General features: G+C 41.0%; 1 protein-coding gene across 5 annotated transcripts in view; it reads right to left on the bottom strand.

Annotated features, from left to right (window-relative positions):
• The window catches only part of drp2 (dystrophin related protein 2), a 302,156-nt gene that overhangs the window by 167,769 nt on the left and 117,783 nt on the right, over positions 1-16,604 (bottom strand). The gene's annotated exons all lie outside the window — the stretch shown is intronic.

Below are 16,604 nucleotides of genomic sequence, written 5' to 3'. Positions count from 1 at the left end.
GATTAAGAGCTATTCAGTAGGATTTAAGGTCCAAGCTATTGAATATGCTAAAAAGAACAGTAAGCAGCTATGTTTTATTAATATACCGTAGCTGCGTGTGTCAAATATGAGTCATTAAATAACTCCCGCCTCCTGGTGGTAGAGGGCGCTAGTGATCCTTCTTGCGACGACTCGGCTGCAGAAGAAGTGACAACAAGCAGCAAGAGTGAGCAGCGTGTGTTTATTTTTTCCTCTCGCTTGCACTTTTAACATGGAGGATTACATATCTAAAATAAAACAGTTTTCTTAACTGGACTTTCAATGGAAGCAGGAGGTAATAAAGGAAAATCTCCATTGAGACAGAGAGACTTTTAAAGCTGAAGAAAGATAAGGAAGACTTCTATAAACAAGTTATCGATGCTTTTGATCAGAAGGAGCTGCGCATGGACTTTATTTATAAGTAAAGGTAAGACCGTAATAAAAAAAATTATTAAATGTGCTTTTCATGATGCTATCCTTACATCACACTCAAATTTTTAAGCGCAGGCCTAAATTTACAGCATGCCTTTGGTAAACGCTGGAGTGAGAAGAGGTTTTAAATTAATTTGTGCCCTGGCGGCAATTCAAGGAAATACGGTATACTCTGTCTGAAAAGTAGTGCTTACCCATTTAATTATTTTTTTTACAGGCATGGTGGTGTGTTGTCACGTGGTGACATTGCTGGTTGTACGGGCAGAATAGCCTGTTGGGCAGCGCACACACATAGAGTACTTACAAGCAGACACAGTGTGTAAGACAGAAAAGGGAGAATGGTGTAAAAAGTCAAGATAAAGGTGAAGTTATAACACTGAAACACCCCCAAGGAAGGGCTGCTTTAAAACATGCGGCTAACATCCATCCACAGTGTTTTAGCTACTTCTAAATCACTAATCCTGGCCTTCATGGCAACAAATAAAGTAAGTTTCTAACAAGTATTATTATCACTGGAGGACAAAGAATAGCTAAACATGCTTCACTACACACCTTAGGCGGATACAATAGCTCACCGCCGTCCCTGCTAACAAAAGCTAGCATTCCTGAATGTAAACAAATGCCATGGGTGGATCTACACCTGACATCCACTGTAATGATACCAAGTACAAGAGCGTAATTAGTCGATCCCACTATGATTTCATCGATATTTTTTATCATTACAAAATCTTATTTCCCTTTTTAAAAATATATATTATGTTTATAAAGTCTTGAAATATGTCCCTGGACACCTGAGGACTTTGAATATGACCAATGTATGATCCTGTAACTACTTGGTATCACATCCATACCTAAATGTGTGGTATCATCCACAACTAATGTCTAATATCAAAGAAGAGAAGAATAAGTGATTATTACATTTTAGATAGAACATGTTAAAACAGAAAATAAGCAGATATTAACAGTAAATGAACAAATAGATGAATAATCCATTTTTACAGTTTGTCCCTCATAATGTGTATACAATTATAGGTGTATAAATGACACAATATGTTACTGCAGACTAATTAGGAGTCTTTGTTTGTTTACTTGCTACTAAAAGACAAGTTGTCTAGTATGTTCAACATTTTATTGAAGGACTAAATGAGAATAATAAACTTATGTTTCATCAACACTAAGATTTTTTTGTTCAAATAAAGCCAATAATGACATTTTTTTGTGGTGCCCTCTATTTAGTATCAAAAGACATGTTGGTAGTGGTATTAAAGTCCTGGCAAGGGGACAAGCCTGGTGTGGATTGTGTGTCACATGAGCAGCTCCAAGGGTGAAGTTGAGAAAGTCATCAAACTATTTTGCTTCTCTTCAACACATTTGATTTCTCTCTCTCTCTCTCTCTCTCTCTCTCGGTTTTGTCTGTTTTGCAGCCTTGAAGTTCCAGGAGTAGACTTTGGGGATCAGGGAGGAGGAGGAAGAGCAGGTTCTGACTTTGATGGAGGCCAAAGCACAAGCAGCTGTCAATCAATGTCAGGAGACCCATTGGCCAGTCCAGTCTGCTTGGCAAAAACTGAATCCTCCCAAGGTCATTGAGTCCCTCTTCCACTTAAGCAGCCTCACAGGTCTTCTGGAAGCATCTGTCTTCAGCCTCGGGAGTCCAGCTCGGGGGTTTAGTTACTCCAGGCTGCGGGGGGCATCGTCTTAACCAAGTCCACCACTGCCTTGACCCCGCCTTATTGCGCATTTGATGCACCGCCGGGGTCAAGTCCGCCATTAAAGGGCAGATTGTCTGGAAACATCAGCATTTTTACCCAGGAGGACTCAGCACGATACTACTATCAGGAGAGTACTTCATCGGGGACTATTGCTGTGTCCACACATTAGTAGTAGTAGTAGTAGTAGTAGTACTGTGGAGCTGTGTCCACACATTGGTAGTAGTAGTAGTAGTAGTAGTAGTACTGTGGAGCTGTGACCACACATTGGTAGTAGCAGTAGTAGTAGTAGTACTGTGGAGCTGTGACCACACATTGGTAGTAGTAGTAGTAGTAGTAGTACTGTGGAGCTATGTCCACACATTAGTAGTAGTAGTAGTAGTACTGTGGAGCTGTGTCCACACATTAGTAGTAGTAGTAGTAGTAGTAGTAGTAGTACTGTGGAGCTGTGTCCACACATTAGTAGTAGTAGTAGTAGTACTGTGGAGCTGTGACCACACATTGGTAGTAGTAGTAGTAGTAGTAGTACTGTGGAGCTGTGACCACACATTGGTAGTAGTAGTAGTAGTACTGTGGAGCTGTGTCCACACATTAGTAGTAGTAGTAGTAGTACTGTGGAGCTGTGTCCACACATTAGTAGTAGTAGTAGTAGTAGTAGTACTGTGGAGCTGTGACCACACATTGGTAGTAGTAGTAGTAGTACTGTGGAGCTGTGTCCACACATTAGTAGTAGTAGTAGTAGTACTGTGGAGCTGTGTCCACACATTAGTAGTAGTAGTAGTAGTAGTAGTACTGTGGAGCTGTGACCACACATTGGTAGTAGTAGTAGTAGTACTGTGGAGCTGTGTCCACACATTAGTAGTAGTAGTAGTAGTACTGTGGAGCTGTGACCACACATTAGTAGTAGTAGTAGTAGTACTGTGGAGCTGTGTCCACACATTAGTAGTAGTAGTAGTAGTAGTAGTAGTACTGTGGAGCTGTGACCACACATTGGTAGTAGTAGTAGTAGTACTGTGGAGCTGTGTCCACACATTAGTAGTAGTAGTAGTAGTACTGTGGAGCTGTGTCCACACATTAGTAGTAGTAGTAGTAGTAGTAGTACTGTGGAGCTGTGTCCACACATTGGTAGTAGTAGTAGTAGTAGTAGTAGTACTGTGGAGCTGTGACCACACATTGGTAGTAGCAGTAGTAGTAGTAGTACTGTGGAGCTGTGACCACACATTGGTAGTAGTAGTAGTAGTAGTAGTAGTACTGTGGAGCTGTGTCCACACATTAGTAGTAGTAGTAGTAGTACTAGTACTGTGGAGCTGTGTCCACACATTGGTAGTAGTAGTAGTACTGTGGAGCTGTGACCACACATTGGTAGTAGTAGTAGTAGTAGTAGTAGTACTGTGGAGCTGTGACCACACATTGGTAGTAGTAGTAGTAGTAGTAGTACTGTGGAGCTGTGACCACACATTGGTAGTAGTAGTAGTAGTAGTAGTAGTACTGTGGAGCTGTGACCACACATTGGTAGTAGCAGTAGTAGTAGTAGTACTGTGGAGCTGTGACCACACATTGGTAGTAGTAGTAGTAGTAGTAGTAGTACTGTGGAGCTGTGTCCACACATTAGTAGTAGTAGTAGTAGTACTAGTACTGTGGAGCTGTGTCCACACATTGGTAGTAGTAGTAGTACTGTGGAGCTGTGACCACACATTGGTAGTAGCAGTAGTAGTAGTAGTACTGTGGAGCTGTGACCACACATTGGTAGTAGTAGTAGTAGTACTGTGGAGCTGTGTCCACACATTAGTAGTAGTAGTAGTAGTACTGTGGAGCTGTGACCACACATTGGTAGTAGTAGTAGTAGTAGTAGTAGTAGTACTGTGGAGCTGTGACCACACATTGGTAGTAGTAGTAGTAGTACTGTGGAGCTGTGTCCACACATTAGTAGTAGTAGTAGTAGTACTGTGGAGCTGTGTCCACACATTAGTAATAGTAGTAGTAGTAGTAGTACTGTGGAGCTGTGACCACACATTAGTAGTAGTAGTAGTAGTACTGTGGAGCTGTGACCACACATTGGTAGTAGTAGTAGTAGTAGTAGTAGTAGTACTGTGGAGCTGTGACCACACATTGGTAGTAGTAGTAGTAGTACTGTGGAGCTGTGTCCACACATTAGTAGTAGTAGTAGTAGTACTGTGGAGCTGTGTCCACACATTAGTAATAGTAGTAGTAGTAGTAGTACTGTGGAGCTGTGACCACACATTGGTAGTAGCAGTAGTAGTAGTAGTACTGTGGAGCTGTGACCACACATTGGTAGTAGTAGTAGTAGTACTGTGGAGCTGTGTCCACACATTAGTGGTAGTAGTAGTAGTAGTAGTACTGTGGAGCTGTGTCCACACATTGGTAGTAGTAGTAGTACTGTGGAGCTATGTCCACACATTAGTAGTAGTAGTAGTAGTACTGTGGAGCTGTGTCCACACATTAGTAGTAGTAGTAGTAGTAGTAGTAGTAGTACTGTGGAGCTGTGTCCACACATTGGTAGTAGTAGTAGTAGTACTGTGGAGCTGTGTCCACACATTAGTAGTAGTAGTAGTAGTAGTAGTAGTAGTACTTTGGAGCTGTGTCCACACGTTAGTAGTTGTAGTAGTAGTAGTAGTACTGTGGAGCTGTGTCCACACATTAGTAGTAGTAGTAGTAGTACTGTGGAGCTGTGTCCACACATTAGTAGTAGTAGTAGTAGTAGTAGTACTGTGGAGCTGTGTCCACACATTAGTAATAGTAGTAGTAGTAGTAGTACTGTGGAGCTGTGACCACACATTGGTAGTAGTAGTAGTAGTACTGTGGAGCTGTGACCACACATTGGTAGTAGTAGTAGTAGTAGTAGTAGTAGTACTGTGGAGCTGTGACCACACATTGGTAGTAGTAGTAGTAGTACTGTGGAGCTGTGTCCACACATTAGTAGTAGTAGTAGTAGTACTGTGGAGCTGTGTCCACACATTAGTAATAGTAGTAGTAGTAGTAGTACTGTGGAGCTGTGACCACACATTGGTAGTAGCAGTAGTAGTAGTAGTACTGTGGAGCTGTGACCACACATTGGTAGTAGTAGTAGTAGTACTGTGGAGCTGTGTCCACACATTAGTGGTAGTAGTAGTAGTAGTAGTACTGTGGAGCTGTGTCCACACATTGGTAGTAGTAGTAGTACTGTGGAGCTATGTCCACACATTAGTAGTAGTAGTAGTAGTACTGTGGAGCTGTGTCCACACATTAGTAGTAGTAGTAGTAGTAGTAGTAGTAGTACTGTGGAGCTGTGTCCACACATTGGTAGTAGTAGTAGTAGTACTGTGGAGCTGTGTCCACACATTAGTAGTAGTAGTAGTAGTAGTAGTAGTAGTACTTTGGAGCTGTGTCCACACGTTAGTAGTTGTAGTAGTAGTAGTAGTACTGTGGAGCTGTGTCCACACATTAGTAGTAGTAGTAGTAGTACTGTGGAGCTATGTCCACACATTAGTAGTAGTAGTAGTAGTACTGTGGAGCTGTGTCCACACATTAGTAGTAGTAGTAGTAGTAGTAGTAGTAGTACTGTGGAGCTGTGTCCACACATTAGTAGTAGTAGTAGTAGTACTGTGGAGCTGTGACCACACATTGGTAGTAGTAGTAGTAGTAGTAGTACTGTGGAGCTGTGACCACACATTGGTAGTAGTAGTAGTAGTACTGTGGAGCTGTGTCCACACATTAGTAGTAGTAGTAGTAGTACTGTGGAGCTGTGTCCACACATTAGTAGTAGTAGTAGTAGTAGTAGTACTGTGGAGCTGTGACCACACATTGGTAGTAGTAGTAGTAGTACTGTGGAGCTGTGTCCACACATTAGTAGTAGTAGTAGTAGTACTGTGGAGCTGTGTCCACACATTAGTAGTAGTAGTAGTAGTAGTAGTACTGTGGAGCTGTGACCACACATTGGTAGTAGTAGTAGTAGTACTGTGGAGCTGTGTCCACACATTAGTAGTAGTAGTAGTAGTACTGTGGAGCTGTGACCACACATTAGTAGTAGTAGTAGTAGTACTGTGGAGCTGTGTCCACACATTAGTAGTAGTAGTAGTAGTAGTAGTAGTACTGTGGAGCTGTGACCACACATTGGTAGTAGTAGTAGTAGTACTGTGGAGCTGTGTCCACACATTAGTAGTAGTAGTAGTAGTACTGTGGAGCTGTGTCCACACATTAGTAGTAGTAGTAGTAGTAGTAGTACTGTGGAGCTGTGTCCACACATTGGTAGTAGTAGTAGTAGTAGTAGTAGTACTGTGGAGCTGTGACCACACATTGGTAGTAGCAGTAGTAGTAGTAGTACTGTGGAGCTGTGACCACACATTGGTAGTAGTAGTAGTAGTAGTAGTAGTACTGTGGAGCTGTGTCCACACATTAGTAGTAGTAGTAGTAGTACTAGTACTGTGGAGCTGTGTCCACACATTGGTAGTAGTAGTAGTACTGTGGAGCTGTGACCACACATTGGTAGTAGTAGTAGTAGTAGTAGTAGTACTGTGGAGCTGTGACCACACATTGGTAGTAGTAGTAGTAGTAGTAGTACTGTGGAGCTGTGACCACACATTGGTAGTAGTAGTAGTAGTAGTAGTAGTACTGTGGAGCTGTGACCACACATTGGTAGTAGCAGTAGTAGTAGTAGTACTGTGGAGCTGTGACCACACATTGGTAGTAGTAGTAGTAGTAGTAGTAGTACTGTGGAGCTGTGTCCACACATTAGTAGTAGTAGTAGTAGTACTAGTACTGTGGAGCTGTGTCCACACATTGGTAGTAGTAGTAGTACTGTGGAGCTGTGACCACACATTGGTAGTAGCAGTAGTAGTAGTAGTACTGTGGAGCTGTGACCACACATTGGTAGTAGTAGTAGTAGTACTGTGGAGCTGTGTCCACACATTAGTAGTAGTAGTAGTAGTACTGTGGAGCTGTGACCACACATTGGTAGTAGTAGTAGTAGTAGTAGTAGTAGTACTGTGGAGCTGTGACCACACATTGGTAGTAGTAGTAGTAGTACTGTGGAGCTGTGTCCACACATTAGTAGTAGTAGTAGTAGTACTGTGGAGCTGTGTCCACACATTAGTAATAGTAGTAGTAGTAGTAGTACTGTGGAGCTGTGACCACACATTAGTAGTAGTAGTAGTAGTACTGTGGAGCTGTGACCACACATTGGTAGTAGTAGTAGTAGTAGTAGTAGTAGTACTGTGGAGCTGTGACCACACATTGGTAGTAGTAGTAGTAGTACTGTGGAGCTGTGTCCACACATTAGTAGTAGTAGTAGTAGTACTGTGGAGCTGTGTCCACACATTAGTAATAGTAGTAGTAGTAGTAGTACTGTGGAGCTGTGACCACACATTGGTAGTAGCAGTAGTAGTAGTAGTACTGTGGAGCTGTGACCACACATTGGTAGTAGTAGTAGTAGTACTGTGGAGCTGTGTCCACACATTAGTGGTAGTAGTAGTAGTAGTAGTACTGTGGAGCTGTGTCCACACATTGGTAGTAGTAGTAGTACTGTGGAGCTATGTCCACACATTAGTAGTAGTAGTAGTAGTACTGTGGAGCTGTGTCCACACATTAGTAGTAGTAGTAGTAGTAGTAGTAGTAGTACTGTGGAGCTGTGTCCACACATTGGTAGTAGTAGTAGTAGTACTGTGGAGCTGTGTCCACACATTAGTAGTAGTAGTAGTAGTAGTAGTAGTAGTACTTTGGAGCTGTGTCCACACGTTAGTAGTTGTAGTAGTAGTAGTAGTACTGTGGAGCTGTGTCCACACATTAGTAGTAGTAGTAGTAGTACTGTGGAGCTGTGTCCACACATTAGTAGTAGTAGTAGTAGTAGTAGTACTGTGGAGCTGTGTCCACACATTAGTAATAGTAGTAGTAGTAGTAGTACTGTGGAGCTGTGACCACACATTGGTAGTAGTAGTAGTAGTACTGTGGAGCTGTGACCACACATTGGTAGTAGTAGTAGTAGTAGTAGTAGTAGTACTGTGGAGCTGTGACCACACATTGGTAGTAGTAGTAGTAGTACTGTGGAGCTGTGTCCACACATTAGTAGTAGTAGTAGTAGTACTGTGGAGCTGTGTCCACACATTAGTAATAGTAGTAGTAGTAGTAGTACTGTGGAGCTGTGACCACACATTGGTAGTAGCAGTAGTAGTAGTAGTACTGTGGAGCTGTGACCACACATTGGTAGTAGTAGTAGTAGTACTGTGGAGCTGTGTCCACACATTAGTGGTAGTAGTAGTAGTAGTAGTACTGTGGAGCTGTGTCCACACATTGGTAGTAGTAGTAGTACTGTGGAGCTATGTCCACACATTAGTAGTAGTAGTAGTAGTACTGTGGAGCTGTGTCCACACATTAGTAGTAGTAGTAGTAGTAGTAGTAGTAGTACTGTGGAGCTGTGTCCACACATTGGTAGTAGTAGTAGTAGTACTGTGGAGCTGTGTCCACACATTAGTAGTAGTAGTAGTAGTAGTAGTAGTAGTACTTTGGAGCTGTGTCCACACGTTAGTAGTTGTAGTAGTAGTAGTAGTACTGTGGAGCTGTGTCCACACATTAGTAGTAGTAGTAGTAGTACTGTGGAGCTGTGTCCACACATTAGTAGTAGTAGTAGTAGTAGTAGTACTGTGGAGCTGTGTCCACACATTAGTAGTAGTAGTACTGTGGAGCTATGTCCACACATTAGTAGTAGTAGTAGTACTGTGGAGCTGTGTCCACACATTAGTAGTTGTAGTAGTAGTAGTAGTACTGTGGAGCTGTGTCCACACATTAGTAGTAGTAGTAGTAGTAGTAGTACTGTGGAGCTGTGTCCACACATTAGTGGTAGTAGTAGTAGTAGTAGTACTGTGGAGCTGTGTCCACACATTGGTAGTAGTAGTAGTACTGTGGAGCTATGTCCACACATTAGTAGTAGTAGTACTGTGGAGCTGTGTCCACACATTAGTAGTAGTAGTAGTAGTACTGTGGAGCTGTGTCCACACATTAGTAGTAGTAGTAGTAGTACTGTGGAGCTGTGTCCACACATTAGTAGTAGTAGTAGTAGTACTGTGGAGCTGTGTCCACACAATAGTAGTAGTAGTAGTAGTCCTGTGGAGCTGTGTCCACACATTAGTAGTAGTAGTAGTAGTAGTCCTGTGGAGCTGTGTCCACACATTAGTAGTAGTAGTAGTAGTAGTACTGTGGAGCTGTGTCCACACATTAGTAGTAGTAGTAGTAGTAGTACTGTGGAGCTGTGTCCACACATTAGTAATAGTAGTACTGTGGAGCTGTGTCCACACATTAGTAGTAGTAGTAGTAGTACTGTGGAGCTGTGTCCACACATTAGTAGTAGCAGTAGTAGTACTGTGGAGCTGTGTCCACACATTAGTAGTAGTAGTAGTAGTACTATGGAGCTGTGTCCACACATTAGTAGTAGTAGTGTGGAGCTGTGTCCACACATTAGTAGTAGTAGTAGTAGTACTGTGGAGCTATGTCCACACATTAGTAGTAGTAGTAGTACTGTGGAGCTGTGTCCACACATTAGTAGTTGTAGTAGTAGTACTGTGGAGCTGTGTCCACACATTAGTAGTAGTAGTAGTAGTACTGTGGAGCTGTGTCCACACATTAATAGTAGTAGTAGTAGTAATAGTACTGTGGAGCTGTGTCCACACATTAGTGGTAGTAGTAGTAGTAGTAGTACTGTGGAGCTGTGTCCACACATTGTTAGTAGTAGTAGTACTGTGGAGCTATGTCCACACATTAGTAGTAGTAGTAGTAGTACTGTGGAGCTGTGTCCACACATTAGTAGTAGTAGTAGTAGTAGTAGTAGTAGTACTGTGGAGCTGTGTCCACACATTGGTAGTAGTAGTAGTAGTACTGTGGAGCTGTGTCCACACATTAGTAGTAGTAGTAGTAGTAGTAGTAGTAGTAGTACTGTGGAGCTGTGTCCACACATTGGTAGTAGTAGTAGTAGTAGTACTGTGGAGCTGTGTCCACACATTAGTAGTAGTAGTAGTAGTAGTAGTAGTAGTACTTTGGAGCTGTGTCCACACATTAGTAGTTGTAGTAGTAGTAGTAGTACTTTGGAGCTGTGTCCACACATTAGTAGTTGTAGTAGTAGTAGTAGTACTGTGGAGCTGTGTCCACACATTAGTAGTAGTAGTAGTAGTACTGTGGAGCTGTGTCCACACATTAGTGGTAGTAGTAGTAGTAGTAGTACTGTGGAGCTGTGTCCACACATTGGTAGTAGTAGTAGTACTGTGGAGCTATGTCCACACATTAGTAGTAGTAGTAGTAGTACTGTGGAGCTGTGTCCACACATTAGTAGTAGTAGTAGTAGTAGTAGTAGTAGTACTGTGGAGCTGTGTCCACACATTGGTAGTAGTAGTAGTAGTACTGTGGAGCTGTGTCCACACATTAGTAGTAGTAGTAGTAGTAGTAGTACTGTGGAGCTGTGTCCACACATTAGTAGTAGTAGTAGTAGTAGTAGTAGTAGTAGTACTTTGGAGCTGTGTCCACACATTAGTAGTAGTAGTAGTAGTACTGTGGAGCTGTGTCCACACATTAGTAGTAGTAGTAGTAGTAGTAATAGTAGTACTTTGGAGCTGTGTCCACACATTAGTAGTAGTAGTAGTAGTACTGTGGAGCTGTGTCCACACATTAATAGTAGTAGTAGTAATAGTAGTAATGTGGAGCTATGTCCACACATTAGTAGTAGTAGTAGTACTGTGGAGCTGTGTCCACACATTAGTAGTTGTAGTAGTAGTAGTAGTACTGTGGAGCTGTGTCCACACATTGGTAGTAGTAGTAGTACTGTGGAGCTATGTCCACACATTAGTAGTAGTAGTAGTAGTACTGTGGAGCTGTGTCCACACATTAGTAGTAGTAGTAGTAGTAGTAGTAGTAGTACTGTGGAGCTGTGTCCACACATTGGTAGTAGTAGTAGTAGTACTGTGGAGCTGTGTCCACACATTAGTAGTAGTAGTAGTAGTAGTAGTAGTAGTACTGTGGAGCTGTGTCCACACATTAGTAGTAGTAGTAGTAGTAGTAGTAGTAGTACTTTGGAGCTGTGTCCACACATTAGTAGTAGTAGTAGTAGTACTGTGGAGCTGTGTCCACACATTAGTAGTAGTAGTAGTAGTAGTAATAGTAGTACTTTGGAGCTGTGTCCACACATTAGTAGTAGTAGTAGTAGTACTGTGGAGCTGTGTCCACACATTAATAGTAGTAGTAGTAGTAGTAGTAATGTGGAGCTATGTCCACACATTAGTAGTAGTAGTAGTACTGTGGAGCTGTGTCCACACATTAGTAGTTGTAGTAGTAGTAGTAGTACTGTGGAGCTGTGTCCACACATTAGTAGTAGTAGTACTGTGGAGCTGTGTCCACACATTAGTGGTAGTAGTAGTAGTAGTAGTACTGTGGAGCTGTGTCCACACATTGGTAGTAGTAGTAGTACTGTGGAGCTATGTCCACACATTACTAGTAGTAGTACTGTGGAGCTGTGTCCACACATTAGTAGTAGTAGTAGTAGTAGTCCTGTGGAGCTGTGTCCACACATTAGTAGTAGTAGTAGTAGTAGTCCTGTGGAGCTGTGTCCACACATTAGTAGTAGTAGTAGTAGTAGTAGTACTGTGGAGCTGTGTCCACACATTAGTAATAGTAGTACTGTGGAGCTGTGTCCACACATTAGTAGTAGTAGTAGTAGTACTGTGGAGCTGTGTCCACACATTAGTAATAGTAGTACTGTGGAGCTGTGTCCACACATTAGTAGTAGTAGTAGTAGTACTGTGGAGCTGTGTCCACACATTAGTAGTAGTAGTGTGGAGCTATGTCCACACATTAGTAGTAGTAGTACTGTGGAGCTGTGTCCACACATTAGTAGTAGTAGTAGTAGTACTGTGGAGCTATGTCCACACATTAGTAGTAGTAGTAGTAGTAGTAGTACTGTGGAGCTGTGTCCACACATTAGTAGTAGTAGTAGTAGTACTGTGGAGCTGTGTCCACACATTAATAGTAGTAGTAGTAGTAATAGTACTGTGGAGCTGTGTCCACACATTAGTGGTAGTAGTAGTAGTAGTAGTACTGTGGAGCTGTGTCCACACATTGGTAGTAGTAGTAGTACTGTGGAGCTATGTCCACACATTAGTAGTAGTAGTAGTAGTACTGTGGAGCTGTGTCCACACATTAGTAGTAGTAGTAGTAGTAGTAGTAGTAGTACTGTGGAGCTGTGTCCACACATTGGTAGTAGTAGTAGTAGTACTGTGGAGCTGTGTCCACACATTAGTAGTAGTAGTAGTAGTAGTAGTAGTAGTACTGTGGAGCTGTGTCCACACATTGGTAGTAGTAGTAGTAGTAGTACTGTGGAGCTGTGTCCACACATTAGTAGTAGTAGTAGTAGTACTTTGGAGCTGTGTCCACACATTAGTAGTTGTAGTAGTAGTAGTAGTACTTTGGAGCTGTGTCCACACATTAGTAGTTGTAGTAGTAGTAGTAGTACTTTGGAGCTGTGTCCACACATTAGTAGTTGTAGTAGTAGTAGTAGTACTTTGGAGCTGTGTCCACACATTAGTAGTTGTAGTAGTAGTAGTAGTACTGTGGAGCTGTGTCCACACATTAGTAGTTGTAGTAGTAGTAGTAGTACTTTGGAGCTGTGTCCACACATTAGTAGTTGTAGTAGTAGTAGTAGTACTTTGGAGCTGTGTCCACACATTAGTAGTTGTAGTAGTAGTAGTAGTACTGTGGAGCTGTGTCCACACATTAGTAGTTGTAGTAGTAGTAGTAGTACTGTGGAGCTGTGTCCACACATTAGTAGTTGTAGTAGTAGTAGTAGTACTGTGGAGCTGTGTCCACACATTAGTAGTAGTAGTAGTAGTACTGTGGAGCTGTGTCCACACATTAGTGGTAGTAGTAGTACTGTGGAGCTGTGTCCACACATTGGTAGTAGTAGTAGTACTGTGGAGCAATGTCCACACATTAGTAGTAGTAGTAGTAGTACTGTGGAGCTGTGTCCACACATTAGTAGTAGTAGTAGTAGTAGTAGTAGTAGTACTGTGGAGCTGTGTCCACACATTGGTAGTAGTAGTAGTAGTACTGTGGAGCTGTGTCCACACATTAGTAGTAGTAGTAGTAGTAGTAGTAGTAGTACTTTGGAGCTGTGTCCACACATTAGTAGTAGTAGTAGTAGTACTGTGGAGCTGTGTCCACACATTAGTAGTAGTAGTAGTAGTAGTAGTAGTAGTACTTTGGAGCTGTGTCCACACATTAGTAGTAGTAGTAGTAGTACTGTGGAGCTGTGTCCACACATTAATAGTAGTAGTAGTAGTAGTAGTAATGTGGAGCTATGTCCACACATTAGTAGTAGTAGTAGTAGTAGTAGTACTGTGGAGCTGTGTCCACACATTAGTGGTAGTAGTAGTAGTACTGTGGATCTGTGTCAACACATTATTATTATTATTATTAGTAGTAGTAGTAGTACTGTGGAGCTGTGTCCACACATTAGTAGTAGTAGTAGTAGTAGTAGTAGTAGTACTTTGGAGCTGTGTCCACACATTAGTAGTAGTAGTAGTAGTACTGTGGAGCTGTGTCCACACATTAGTAGTAGTAGTAGTAGTAGTAGTAGTAGTACTTTGGAGCTGTGTCCACACATTAGTAGTAGTAGTAGTAGTACTGTGGAGCTGTGTCCACACATTAATAGTAGTAGTAGTAGTAGTAGTAATGTGGAGCTATGTCCACACATTAGTAGTAGTAGTAGTAGTAGTAGTACTGTGGAGCTGTGTCCACACATTAGTGGTAGTAGTAGTAGTACTGTGGATCTGTGTCAACACATTATTATTATTATTATTAGTAGTAGTAGTAGTACTGTGGAGCTATGTCCACACATTAGTAGTAGTAGTAGTAGTAGTAGTAGTAGTACTGTGGAGCTGTGTCCACACATTAGTAGTAGTAGTACTGTGGAGCTATGTACACACATTAGTAGTAGTAGTAGTAGTAGTAGTACTGTGGAGCTATGTCCACACATTAGTAGTAGTAGTAGTAGTACTGTGGATCTGTGTCAACACATTATTAGTAGTAGTAGTAGTAGTAGTAGTACTGTGGAGCTGTGTCAACACATTAGTAGTAGTAGTAGTGCTAGTACATCATTGTTAGTAGTAGTATTAGTTCAATATTAGTAGTAGTAATATTAGTACATTATTAGCAGTAGTAATATTGGTACATTATTATTATTAGTAGTAGTAGTACATTATTATTAGTAGTAGTATTAGGACGGAGCAGCGCCAAAAGGGTTGCAGCTTTGGCATCGCAGGCCACCCAACCCTCCCCTCCTGTTGCAAGTCTTGTGGTTTCTGTGTCGTGACATGTGGGATTTTTGTGGCGATCAAGTTTAGACTGAGCGCCCACCTCCATAGGAGCCTCGTCTGGGATCGAGTGACCTCTTTTCAACAACAAACAGTAAAATATGAACGCGAAAGGTACAAAATAAACCCAACTACAATCTGATACATCACTAAGCTTTAGAACTTTGGTGGGAAAATATCCTTCCGCGTCTGTGGAAACGCTTCCCGCCCAAACTGCTTGGTGCCTCATCTGAGCTGCTGTGACTCACATTACCATGGTAACTAATTAGATCACCATAGTAACTCATTACATGACCATAGTAAATAGATAGATGATCATAGTAAATAATTAGAGGAGCATAGTAAATAATTAGATGACCATAGTAACTAAGTAGAGGACCATAGTAACTAAGTAGAGGACCATAGTAACTAAGTAGAGGATCATAGTAACTAATTAGATGACCATAGTAACTAAGTAGATGACCATAGTAACTAAGTAGAGGACCATAGTAACTGATTAGATGACCATAGTAACTAAGTAGAGGACCATAGTAACTAAGTAGATGACCATAGTAACTAAGTAGAGGACCATAGTAACTAAGTAGAGGACCATAGTAACTAAGTAGATGACCATAGTAACTAAGTAGAGGACCATAGTAACTAAGTAGAGGACCATAGTAACTAATTAGATGACCATAGTAACTAAGTAGAGGACCATAGTAACTAATTAGATGACCATAGTAACTAAGTAGAGGACCATAGTAACTAAGTAGATGACCCTAGTAACTAAGTAGATGACCATAGTAACTAAGTAGATGACCATAGTAACTAAGTAGAGGACCATAGTAACTAAGTAGAGGACCATAGTAACTAAGTAGAGGACCATAGTAACTAATTAGAGGACCATAGTAACTAATTAGATGACCATAGTAACTAAGTAGAGGACCATAGTAACTAAGTAGAGGACCATAGTAACTAAGTAGATCACCATAGTAACTCATTAGATGACCATAGTAACTCATTACATGACCATAGTAAATAGATAGATGATCATAGTAAATAGATAGATGATCATAGTAAATAATTAGAGGAGCATAGTAAATAATTAGATGACCATAGTAACTAAGTAGAGGACCATAGTAACTAAGTAGAGGACCATAGTAACTAAGTAGATGACTATAGTAACTAAGTAGATGACCATAGTAACTAAGTAGATGACCATAGTAACTAAGTAGAGGACCATAGTAACTAAGTAGAGGACCATAGTAACTAAGTAGAGGACCATAGTAACTAATTAGATGACCATAGTAACTAAGTAGAGGACCATAGTAACTAAGTAGAGGACCATAGTAACTAAGTAGAGGACCATAGTAACTAAGTAGAGGACCATAGTAACTAATTAGATGACCATAGTAACTAAGTAGAGGACCATAGTAACTAAGTAGAGGGCCATAGTAAATAATTAGATGACCATAGTAACTAAGTAGAGGACCATAGTAACTAAGTAGAGGACCATAGTAACTAAGTAGAGGACCATAGTAACTAATTAGATGACCATAGTAACTAAGTAGAGGACCATAGTAACTAAGTAAAGGACCATAGTAAATAATTAGATGACCATAGTAACTAAGTAGAGGACCATAGTAACTAATTAGATGACCATAGTAACTAAGTAGAGGACCATAGTAACTAAGTAGAGGACCATAGTAACTAAGTAGATCACCATAGTAACTCATTAGATGACCATAGTAACTCATTACATGACCATAGTAAATAGATAGATGATCATAGTAAATAGATAGATGATCATAGTAAATAATTAGAGGAGCATAGTAAATAATTAGATGACCATAGTAACTAAGTAGAGGACCATAGTAACTAAGTAGAGGACCATAGTAACTAAGTAGATGACCATAGTAACTAAGTAGATGACCATAGTAACTAAGTAGATGACCATAGTAACTAAGTAGATGACCATAGTAACTAAGTAGAGGACCATAGTAACTAAGTAGAGGACCATAGTAACTAATTAGATGACCATAGTAACTAAGTAGATGACCATAGTAACTAAGTAGAGGACCATAGTAACTAAGTAAAGGACCATAGTAACTAATTAGATGACCATAGTAAC

This window comes from Nerophis ophidion, linkage group LG05 (assembly GCF_033978795.1).
Source record: "Nerophis ophidion isolate RoL-2023_Sa linkage group LG05, RoL_Noph_v1.0, whole genome shotgun sequence".
Lineage (NCBI taxonomy): Eukaryota > Metazoa > Chordata > Actinopteri > Syngnathiformes > Syngnathidae > Nerophis > Nerophis ophidion.
Note: the sequence above shows the minus strand (reverse complement) of the source record. Positions and strands in the feature narration are given on the sequence as shown.